The sequence below is a fragment of the Choloepus didactylus genome, chromosome 18 (assembly GCF_015220235.1).
Source record: "Choloepus didactylus isolate mChoDid1 chromosome 18, mChoDid1.pri, whole genome shotgun sequence".
Taxonomy (NCBI): Eukaryota; Metazoa; Chordata; class Mammalia; order Pilosa; family Megalonychidae; genus Choloepus; species Choloepus didactylus.
The window spans coordinates 70,899,749-70,912,198 of record NC_051324.1 but is presented as its reverse complement, the minus strand read 5'-3'; positions in this window follow the sequence as shown (position 1 = coordinate 70,912,198).

Sequence of the window (12,450 nt, the reverse complement as noted above, 5' to 3'; positions counted from 1 at the left end):
TCAACATCAACTTTTACTGGAATTTCCAGCCTGCCAGCTGCTTCTAAGAAGTTCAGGCTCAAGATGTCAAGATCATCTTTACTGGAATTTCCAGCCTGCATCCTGTCCTATGGAATTTAGACGTGCCACCCATTACAACTGTGTGATCCAACTCCTCATGATGAGTATCTATTATCTATCAATCATTATCTATCTATCTATCTGCCTATCTATATACACACACACGCCCAAATATATCCATATATATTTGGGTTCTGTTTCTCTGGAGAATCCTGACTGATCCAGAAGCTTTTGTAATAAACAGCTCCCTCCTTTTCCTTGACCCATTCCTGCTAGGATCAAGAACTCCAGGTGTGAGTGCACACTTCCAACCCCAAAGTCTCCAAGCACAGCCTCTTCTTATCAGGAGTGAACGGGTAAGGATCCAAAGCCTGAGCCAGAAATACTCTTTTCCCGATGGGTGGAGCCAAGATTTGCCCATTGGAGGCCGCAGGCTCACTTAGCTTTAATTAACCCCAGTCTCTCTCCTCTCCACTCCTCCCTCTTTTCAGCAGTCACTGATCTGGTACCAATACCGTTATTAACCGATTTGTCATTAATTAACATTCCTGCTTCTTTCTCACATTCCCGGGGCTCAGGTAACTAATTCAGCAGCTTTAGAGGGTTTAAAGATTAAAGCATAATGCTAATACTGCTCCAGGTTTCTACTTTGTCTACCACCGTTCCATCCAATTGCTTCTGGGTCAGCCATTTTCATTCTTACTGTTTTATAGTAAGGAACCATGCTGAAGTTTTTTAAGTTTGTGAAAATGAGGTAATGGGAGGCACAGGCTGTTTCTGGGGTGGACCAAGAGGGGTTAAGAAGTAGGATGGTCTGAGGCTTACTTAGGAGAGGTTGGTGGCATATCCCGTCGGCTCTCCATGGACGTCCACGCATGTCCCCGTGGACTGGAATATAAAGCAAAGGGCAAAGTCAGACATCTGAGTTCACAGGAGAAAGGCACACCTCACAAAGCTTAAGAATTTAGACTTGTCCGCAAACTGTTGCAAATCTGTTTACAGGAAAACGTGGCATCGTCTGTATCATCACGTTCTGGGTAGACACCAGGGAAGCGGTGAGGTCACGCCCTCTCTTTGCAGCCCCCCGCCCCACCTGCCATCCCCCAACCACCACCCTCCACCAGCTTCCTGAAAATCTCAAAGCAAGTAGCACACCCAGGGTGACGCATGGCATGAAGTTTCTACTGTTAGCCGAGCTTAAAAATGGTCCTGCCTGCCCTTTAACTGTGTCATCACCACACTCTTTCTGAGTGTAGGGGTAAATGAGAGAAATGCTTGGCATGGTCAAATCCATGTCATGGTGGGAAATTTCTCTTCCACTAATACACTGCATTTATCAAGCATTGCTTATTGTTTGGGCAATGTCAGAAAACTGCAATGATTATCTGTATCTCAGAGTCAGGGGTCTAATATTTCAGAAGAACCGTGTCAGGTGACATGATTTGGGTCAGAAAGAGAGGCTTGGCAAGCAAGGTTTGGGATAAGGGAACAGAATCATTCATCACGATTCCTGGTTGGGTGCAGAGACCCACTGCACATCTTAGGGAAGGATGTAAGAATCGATAAACACACCCATGCAGCTCGCAGGAGCCCTTTCCCTAAACTATCGTCTTCCAGTCCCCAGGGTCTTAGACTGGGGAGAGTCCAGTATTAGACTAATTTTGCTTCCTGCTCTTACCATTGGAAGCTTATAATGTTTCCTCTTTCACTGTGGAATACAGGAGTTTCACCACAATGGGCCCAGATAGATATCTTCTCAGAGTTTATCCTACCTGGGTGTGTGTGAGCCCTTCTAATCTGCAAACCCAACTCTCTTTTTGTCAGATCAGGAAAAGCTTTATCATTTTACCTGTTATATTATCCTCTGGATCTGTTCTCTAAGTCTCTTGTTTGATATCATGTCCACTACTTTTTTTTTTTTTTTACCCTCCCCAGTTACCTTTCTGCAATAGGATAGCTTCGGAGGCAAGCAGGAAGGGCTTGGTAAGTACACCTGAGTTCCAGCCCTTCCTGGGAAAAGAGGCAGGTAAGGACTTGATCTGTGTTCGTGCTGAGGTGATTGATGAGCTGTCACAAGGGAGCAGCAGCAGAGAGGAAAGCTTGCCCGGTCTTGCATCCTGGGAGCAAGCACAGCATACAGGGTTTTCCAAGAGGACTCAGCCAGAAGAGGGGTGGGGAGGAGTGTGCATTTCCAGGTACCAACTGAAGGTCACTAATTGGCACCCCCTCACTGCACACTCAGGTATACACACAGAATTTGAACTGTGTCCACTTTTTTTGTAGCCCAGTTTTCACACCGTGCCCTCACAAAGTACAGTTAAATCTATATGGGTGGTTTTGTGACAAGGCAGCTGAGCATACTTCCATGAGCTCGCCACTGGAACTGCCCCTCTGAGATTCCACCACCCTTCTACCACCACCTTGTGAAGGTTTGAAGCAGTAGTTGCCCCAGAAAAAGCCATATTCTTTCAATCCACTCCTGTGGGTGTAGACCTATTGTAGATGGGACCTTTTGATTACGTTATTTCAATTGAAATGTGACCCACCTCATTCAAGGTGGATCTTCTTTCTTTTAATTGAGATTGTTCACAAACCAAACAATTACCCAAAGATCCAAAGTGTACAATCAGTTGCCCCTGGTACCATCATATAGCTGTGCATCCATCACCACAATTAATTTTTTTTCAATTTTTAGAGCATTTTCATTACTCCAGAAAAGAAATAAAGACAAAAAAAGAAACTCAAAACCTCCCCTACCCCTAACCACCACCCCCCATTATTGATTCATAGTTTTGGTATAGTACATTCATTACTGTTGATGAAAGAATGTTAAAATACTACTAACTGTACTATATAGTTTGCAATCAGTATATATTTTTTCCAATATGCCCCTCTATTATTAACTTCTAGTTATAGTGTCATACATTTGTTCTAGTTCGTGAGAGAGATTTCTAATATTTGTACTGTTAATCATGGACATTGTCCACCACAAGATTCACTGTTTTATACATTCCCACCTTTTAACCTCCAACTTTCCTTCTGGTGACATACGTGACTCTGAGCTTGCCCTTACCACCACATTCACACACTTTTCAGCACTGTTAGTCATTCTCACAACATGCTACCATCACCTCTGCCCACTTTCAAACGTTTAAATTCACCCTAGTTGAACATTCTGCTCATAATAAGCAACCACTCCCCATTCTTTAGCCCCATTCTATATCCTGGTAACTTATATTTCATGTCTATGAGTTTACATTTAATAACTAGTTCACATCAGTGAGACCGTGAAATATTTGTCCTTATGTGTCTGTCTTATTTCACTCAATATAGTGCCCTCAAGATTTCTTCATCAACCCCTTTTTTTAAGACAGTTTTGTTCACTCACCATACATTCTGTCCTAAGTAAACAATCAATGGTTCCCTGTATAGTTGCATTTTTATGTATTACCATCGCCACTATCTATATAAGGACAACTCCATTTCTTCCACAAAGAAGGAGGAAGAGTCAAAGAAGTTAGAGAGGCAACAGAAAAAAAAGAAAGAGGAAAAAAAAATGACAGCTAGGAAGCGACAGAAGGAAAGATAGCATTAAACCAAAATAGAATAGAGTCAGACAACATCACCAATGCCAGGAGTCCCATACTCCTCCCCTATGCCCCCCCATATGCATTTAGCTTTGGTATATTGCCTTTGTTACATTAAAGGAAGCATAATACAATGTTTCTGTTAATTACAATCTCTAAATTGTATTGATTGTATTTTTCCCCCAATCCCATCCTATTTTTAATACCTTGCAATGTTGACATTTATTTGTTCTCCCTCATGTAAAAATATATTTGTACCTTTTATCACAATCGTCGAGCACCTAGGTTTCACTGAGTTATGCAATCCCAGTCTTTCTTTTCTCTTTCCTTCTGGTGTCCCACATGCTCCTAACCTTCCTCTTTCAACCGTACTCACAGCCATCTTTGTTCAGTGTACTTACATTGCTGTGCTAGTATCTCCCAAAATTGTTTTCCAAAGCTCTCACTCCTGTCTTTTCCTTTCTGTCTGCAGTGCTTCCTTTAGTGTTTCCTGTAGAGCAGGTATCCTGTTCACAAACTCTGTCATTGTCTGTTTGTCAGAGAATGTTTTAAGTTCTCCCTCATATTTGAAGGACAGTTTTGCCGGATATAGGATTCTTGGTTGGTGGTTTTTCTCTTTCAGTAACTTAAATATATCACACCACTTCCTTCTTGCCTCCATGGTTTCTATTGAGAAATCCACACATAGTCTTAACAAGCTTCTTTTGTATGTGATGGATCGCTTTTCTCTTGCTGCTTTCAGGATTCTCTCTTTATCTTTGACATTTGATAATCTGATTATTAAGTGTCTTGGCATAGGCCTATTCAGATCTATTTGTTTGGGATATGCTGTGCTTCTTGGATCTCATGTCTTTCATAAGAGATGGGAAATTTTCATTGATTATTTCCTCTATTACTGCTTCTGCCCCTTTTCCCTTCTCTTCTCCTTCTGGGACACCAATAACATGTACATTCCTGCATTTCATTTTTTCCTTAAGTTCCCAGAGACATTGCTCATATTTTTCCATTCTTTTCGCTATCTGTTCTTTTGTGTGTAGGATTCCGGTGTTTTGTTCTCCAGTTCCTGAGTGTTTTCTTCTGCCTCTTGAGATCTGTTGTTGTATGTTTCCATTGTGTCTTTCTCTCTTGTGTTGTGCCTTTCATTTCCATAGATTAGCTTTTATGATATTCAGGATATAGATAAATGTGAACATATTTCATTTTGTGTTGTATATAAATTTGGATAGATAGAAGGAATAAAGATAAATCCTAAGAAAGAATGGGAAAAGAAGCATTTTCATGGTATGTATCTACTGAAACACACACACACACACACACCACAAACTTATACCCTGAAAGGGATATTTTAATCTGTGAATTGCTAGCAGAGGTATTAGCTAACATGAAGAATTTCCATGCAACCAAGAGTGATTATGAGTTCAGGCTAACTCATAAGCTGTTCATTCTTAGGGCAAGACCTTGAGAAACCAAAAAGAAAAACATAGGTCAGGGTATTGGAGACAGGGAGCTATGTAAGGAAGGAACCAGAAATCTTGAGTCTTTGTCTGAATACTAATTTGTTCAAGTGTAGGGCAAGACTCCACAAATCAAAGTAAGAAAAACTACCAGACAGAACAATTTCCAGGGGTCTATGTACTGAAAGTCTACCAGAGCCCACACAGCTGAAAAAATTTCATAGCCGGCAGAATTGCAATACAAGAAATGTTAAAGGAATCTCTTAAGGCTTAAGGAAAATGATACCAAATGGAGATTAGGATCTACAAGAAGCAAGGAAGAGTTCTGGAAATGATAAATATATGGGTAAATATAACAAAATTTTCTCTCATTTCTCAATGTTTTTAAAAGATAATTGACTGTTAAAAGCAAAAATAACAGCCATGTATTATAGAATATTTAACATATACAGAAGTAAAAATACAGTAACATTAGCACAAAAGATGGGAAGTATACTGCATTTACATTACATGTAAAATACTATGCCATTAGACTATGATACGCTAAAGGTGCATATTGTAAACCTTAGAACAGTCATTTAAAAATACGATTCTACAAGAATGTTTATAGCAGCGTTATTCACAACAGCCCAAATATGGAGACGAACCAAATCTCTATCAACAGATGAATGGATAAACAAATTATGGCATATACATGCAGTAGAATATGATTCTGCAATAAAAGCAAATGAAATACTGATACATAGTACATCGTGGATCAACCTTAAAAAACAGGCTAAGTGAGACATACCAGACACAAATGCTGGTTTGAATCTGTTATGTACCCACAGAAAAGCTATGTTCTTTTAATCCAATCTTGTGGGAGGCAGACCGATAGTGTGTGGGACCTTCTGATTAGGTTGTTTCCATGGAGATGTGACCCCACCCTTTCAAGGTGGGTCTTAATCCTTTGCTGGAGTCATTTAAGAAAGCTCACTGGGAGAGAGAGCTCAGGGAAGCTAAAATATGTGATCCAGAGTTTGTGCCCAGGAGAAACTAAGACAGAAGCTAAGACAGAAGCCCAGAGACATTTTGGAGAAATCCACAGAAACCAGAAGCTAAACCCAGGAGAGGCCCAGCAGGCTTTGGCCATGTGCCTTCCCATGTGACAGAGGCACCCCAGACGCCATCCACCTTTCTTCAGAGAAGGTATCATCCTGTTGATGCCTTAATTGAGACATTTTCATGGCCTTACAATTGTAAATTTGTGAACTAATAAACCCCCATTGTAAAAGCCAATCCATTTCTGGTATATTGCATTTCAGCAGCTTTAGCAAACTGAAATATCGTGTGATTCCATTTATATGAAATATCCAGAATAGTTAAATCCATAGAGACAAAAAGCAGGATGGTCGTTGCCAAGGGCTAGGGGTAAAGGGTAGCGGGGAGTGACTGCTTAATGGGTACAGAGTTGGAGCTAGATAGAGGTGGTGGTTGCACAGCATTTCACAATGTACATTCACATGTACTAAATTCTACTGAACTGTATCTTTTAAAATGGTTAATTTTATATTACAAGAATTTCACTAATTTTTAAAATGCCAAAAACAGGAAAAAATCCAACTGAAAAAAAACCGAAGATATAGTTAATAATCCAATAGAAGAGATAAAAGAGAACAGGATAAAGAAAAAAACAAAGAATAGATGAGACTAATATAAAAATATATAGTGGGATGGTAGACATAAACCCAACCATATCAATAATTATATCCATGTACTCTAACAGACAGATCAACCATATGCTTTTTAAAAGAAATGTGCATTAAATAAAAAGACAAGGATAGATTAAAAGAAAATGAATGAAAAAAGTTGTACCATGCAAACGCTAGTAATAGTATAGTAGTATATTATCATTTTGGTGGGATTTCAGAAAGAAGCAAAATTATATGCATATGTTCAGGCTGCCAGTTCACCCAGAAGCCTAAGAGGAATGTTTAATATTTTATTTCAATGACGCTCTTTTAAAATCTTCATATAAGCCTTCTTGATCATCTAGAACCCTTATAATCAAGTACTGCCATGTAGCTTCAGTGCCTACATTTGTATTTAAGAATATTTAGCAATCTCCTCAACTGCCATACTTTAATCAACATTTAATTGGTGTTTCTCAAACTGAGGGGCAGGGCTTCCCTACATATGCATTCTTGCATTTGAGAAACTGCTGCCAGTGACATGGAACCAGTGAAAATTTCAAGCAGAAGAGAGTTACGGTCAGCTCTTCATTTTAGATAAATCACATTGACAGCTAACTGAGTAGAAGGTTGATTTTAGAGGACATGATGGGAGGTAGGGAGATGAGTTAGAAAATGATCATAATTCAAGTGGATGTGGGGCAGTGGCAGTACAGGTGGAGAGATGGGCACAGATTGGATAAGTATTTAGGATCAGGACGGCAAATTAGTTCAATTTGGAAACCAAACAATTTTTTAAAATTCTGTGAGCAGTTTTAAGCATCATGGACAGAAAAATAATAAATCATTATTATATATTTTGAAATAGTTAATGGATTACAATAAATACACTATTATTGCAGCACAATTGAGACTAAAGATAAGTCACTTTGCTTCATAAATTCAGCATTTTTGTTTCCCACTGTTACCAAGACCAATTATCATTGTACAAAATGTCATCAACTGCACTGTGATACGAGTAGGCAAATGATCTATTGTCAAAACCAGCTTCTCATTTCTGACAAAATAGCATTTATAGTTGAGAAAAATCTTCCCATTAATAGTCTATAGAAAAAAACATTAAAAAGAAAGTTTTTAAATCTTGAAAAGCTCTAATTGTGTGGCTCACAAGGGCTAATCCATATTCACACTGATCCAGAGCATCCCAGCTCATATTCAAAATCTAGTCATCAATTGTATCTTTTTTGCAAACTCAGTTTCTACTCAGCCTCAATTCAGTGCATAAATTTGTCTCTTTTTAAATTCTTGAAATAAAATTGGAACAATCTTCATCACAGCTTTTTTCACAAAATAAATTAATCTTCTAAAGATGACTTGGATTGAAATGACAAAACCACTCTCTGATGCATAATTAGGCCATCTAGTAAATTTTTATTAGGAACTTGCTTGAAATTCATGCCATTTTCAGATACTGAAAAATAAATTGATTTTTCTAAAAATGTATTTTTACAAAGATGCTTACACTTGATTGTTTCAGAACAGAGTGTACTTCAAGTTCTGATCTCTCAGTTTTATAAAACCATAATCCACAGTCCATCTCCAGTGCAAAGTACACATATATATACTTTTTTAGATTTTAATTCACCTATATATTTTTAAAAATCTAATGAAGTATATTCCAAATATGGACAAAAGAAAAAAACTAACTTTTTATTATGGAAATTTCCAAACATATACAAAATTAGAGAGGATAGTGTAATGAAATTCCATGAGCCCATCATGGTGCTCCCAAAATTATCAAATTATAGCCAATTTTGTTTCATTTGTATACCAAACTCACGCCCCACCCCAAGCCCAGACTTGATTATTTCAAAGCAAATCCCATATATCATATTGTTTCATCCATAATATTTTAGTATGTATTACTAACAAATAACCCTCTAAAAACAACCACAATGCTACTATCACACCTAAAAAAATTAACAATTCCTTAGATTCACCAAATATCCAATTCATATTCAAATTTCCCTGATTCAAACAATAGAAATTTAAACTGACAAATTGACAGTGAAGCCAATATTAAATTAAGAACCACTGCAAGAGACGGACTTCTGACAGGACAGCACGTGGAGCTCCACAGCCCCACTCCCCGTCGAAACCCGTGAAAATTATGAAACAAAGAAAAACATTAAAATTATCTGGAAATGGTCATAAGGGCATATGGTAAATGAGGAACAACTATTCAAGAAAATCTACTAAAATTCAGTAAGAAAAGTGAGTCTATGGTACTTGAACCAAGACCCTCCCCCACCCAAGCTCAGCAAGACAGAAATTCCACTCCTGACTGGAATCCCCTCTCCCTTCCCCCAGTTCCCAGTCAGAGGCCTTTCTTACCAGCTGTCAGCGTTTCTCATCCTGCCCCCAGCTACCTGTGGCTGAAGCTAACTTCCAGGCAAGCGCAGCTGTGAGGCAGGAGCTCCCTCCTGCCAAGCCCCCATTCAGGAAACAGTGGCTCTACCTTGGGAATGGAGCCAATGAGAATAGTGGAGCTCCATAATCCATGATCCAGTTCATGAGGTGATGACCCCATGCCAGGAGAGACGAGCCAAGATGATCTGAGGCTACTGCATCCTTCTCCACTAGGCACCCAATTCCAAAAGCAAGGATGTTCCTTAGAGAGAAGTGAGCCTTTGTCCCACTTCCCCCAGATCCAGAGCCCTGACTCAAAGTTTTTTCCTAGGGGGGAAGGGTGAGAAGCAGACCACAAGACAGGTAGGTCCTAATCTCTTCCCAAAGGAAAGGACTTCATTTGCAACAGATAGCATAGAACTTCAAGTCTAAGGGTGTCCTCAAAAACAGTGGAAGAGGTAGATTAGATCGATAGATAAATAGATGTGGAGAAATAATAGATAGATATTGATAAAATGATATGACAAGTGTAGAAAAATGTTAAAAGCTGGCAGATCTGAGTATATCAGTGGGAGGTTATTTGGAGTTCTCTGTATGGGTTTTGTATTACTTTTGCAACTGTCTTGTAAGTTTGAAGTTATTTTAAAATGAAAAGTAAAAAAAAAAAATTTAGAAAAACAATGAAGGTTGTAGTCAGTGTCAGTGGAGGGTCAATGGAGATAAAGTGAGGAACCTGTACTTCTACCCCTAGCTGGCAGTAATGAGGTAACACCTCACCCTGCACCCCCCAAAGCAGTGTCAGAGGAAGCCAGCTAAAACAGAACATTTAAATAAGACCCAGAGTCTCATACTGCAATACCTGAAATGTCCAAGTTTCAATCAAAAATCACTCATCATACCAAGAACTAGGAAATTCACAACTTGAATGAAAAAAGATAATCAACAGACACCAAAACCAAGATGACAGAGTTGTTAGAATTATAGACAAAGATTACAAAGTAGCCATCATAAAGAATGCTTCAACAGGCAATTATGAACATGCTTGAAACAAATCAAAAAATAGAAAGCCTCAGCAAAGAAATAGATGACATAAAGGAAAACCAAATGGACATTTTAGAACTGAAAATTACAATAACTGAAAAATATTCACTAGATGGGCTTAACAGCAGAGAGGAATGAATCAATAACTCATAGCTCAAACAATAGAAATTACCCAATCTGAACAACAGAAAGAAAATAGACTGTAAAAAAAAATAAAAGAGTCTCAGAGACCTGTGGGACTATAACAAAAGATCTAATATTTGTGTCATCGGATTTCTGAAAGGAGAGGAGAAAAAAGGTAAGGCTGAAAATGTGCTTGAAGAAATAATGGCTGACAACTTCTCAAATTTTGCCAAAGACAAAAACCTACAGATTCAAGAAACTGCGAGAAACTTGAAGGGCATAAACCCAATGAAATCCACACCAAGACACATCATAGTCTAACTTATAAGAACTAAAGACAAAGAAAAAATCTTGAAAGCAGGAAGAAAGAAACAACACCTTATCTAAAGGGGAAAAACCATCTAATGGCAGCAAATTTCTAATCTGAACTGGAACAACATTTTTAAAGTGCTAAAAGTAAAGAACTGTCAACCTAGAATTCTAAAATTAGTGAAAATGTCCTCGAGGAATGAAGGAGAAATTGAGACATTCTCAAATGATGGAAAACTAAGAGAATTTGATGCCATCAGACTTGCCCTAAAAGAATGCCTAAAGAAAATTCTCTAAAAAGAAAGGAAATGATAAAAGAAGGAATCTAGGAACATCAGGAAAGAAGGAAGAAAAATGGAAACGGTAAAAATATGGGAAAATAAAATATATTTTTCTTCTCGTTTTGATTTTCTAAATTATGCTTGACAGTTGAGGCAACAAGTGTAACACTCTCTGATGTGGTCCTAAATGTATGTAGAGGAAATATTTAATGTAGTTATGTTATAAATGGGAAGGGTAAAGGAACATAAAGGGATAACACGTAGAGGAAACACTAGAAAATAGATACACTCAAAAACACTACAGAAATAAAATGGAATTCTAAAAAATGTTCAAGTAACCCCCAGGAAGGAAGGAAAAAGAAAACTGAGACAAAAATAGAAAGAACAAACATAAAAAAACAAAACAAAACAAAAAACCTGGCACACTTAAGCCCTAACATATCAATAATCACAGTAAATATAAATGACCTAAATACACTAAACAAAAGATAGACTTCCAGAGTGTATGAAAATATAACCCAACCACATGTTATCTGTTTCCAAGAAACTCACCTCAAATACAGTGACATAGGTAGGTGTGATGGTTTGAAGCTGTATGTACCCCAGAAAAGCTAATGTTCTTTTAATCCATTCCTGTGGGTGTACACCTATGGTAGGTGGGAACTTTTGATTAGTTTATTTCAGTTGAGTCCTTTTCTGGAGTCCTTTATAAAAGGATAAAAGACAGAAAAAGGCCCCAGAGAATCTCACAGAAGAAAACCCCAAGAAGCTCAGAAAGGAAACCACTGAAGCCACAAGCTGAAAGCAATTACAACCTGGGAGAGAAGGACCAGCAGACACCACCATGTGCCTTCCCATGTGACAGAAGAGACTGATCTCCAGCAGCCTTGATTTGGACATTTTCATGGCTTAAGAACTGTGAGCTATAAATTATTAAACCCCCATTGTAAAAGCCAACCCATTTCTGATATATGCATTTTGTCAACTTTAGTAAACCAAAACAGTAGGTTGTAATTAAAAGGATGGAGATATACATTATATATATATATAGCAAATATTAATTAAAAGAAGGCAGGATTTGTAGATGATGTGATCCGCATATAGAAATTCCAAAGTATCCACACAAAAATTACTAGGGATAATAAACATTCAGCAAAATTACAGGGTACAAAATCAACACACAAAATTCTATACACCAGCAATGAACAGGAAACTAAGAAAGCAATTCCACTTACAGTAACATCCAAAGAATAAAGTAGCCAGGAATAAATTTGACCAAAGAGGTAAAAGAGTTATACATACACTGAAAACTACAAAACATTGCTGAAGGAAATTAAAGAAGATCCAAATAAATGGAAAGACATTCTGTGATCATGGACTGGGAGACTGAATAAGATAGTAGTATTACCCAAAGGGATCTCCTGATTCAAGGCAGTCTTTATTTTATTGCAATAAAAATTCCAATGGCCTTTTTGAAGAAATGGAAAAGCCAATCCTCAAACTCACATGGAATTTT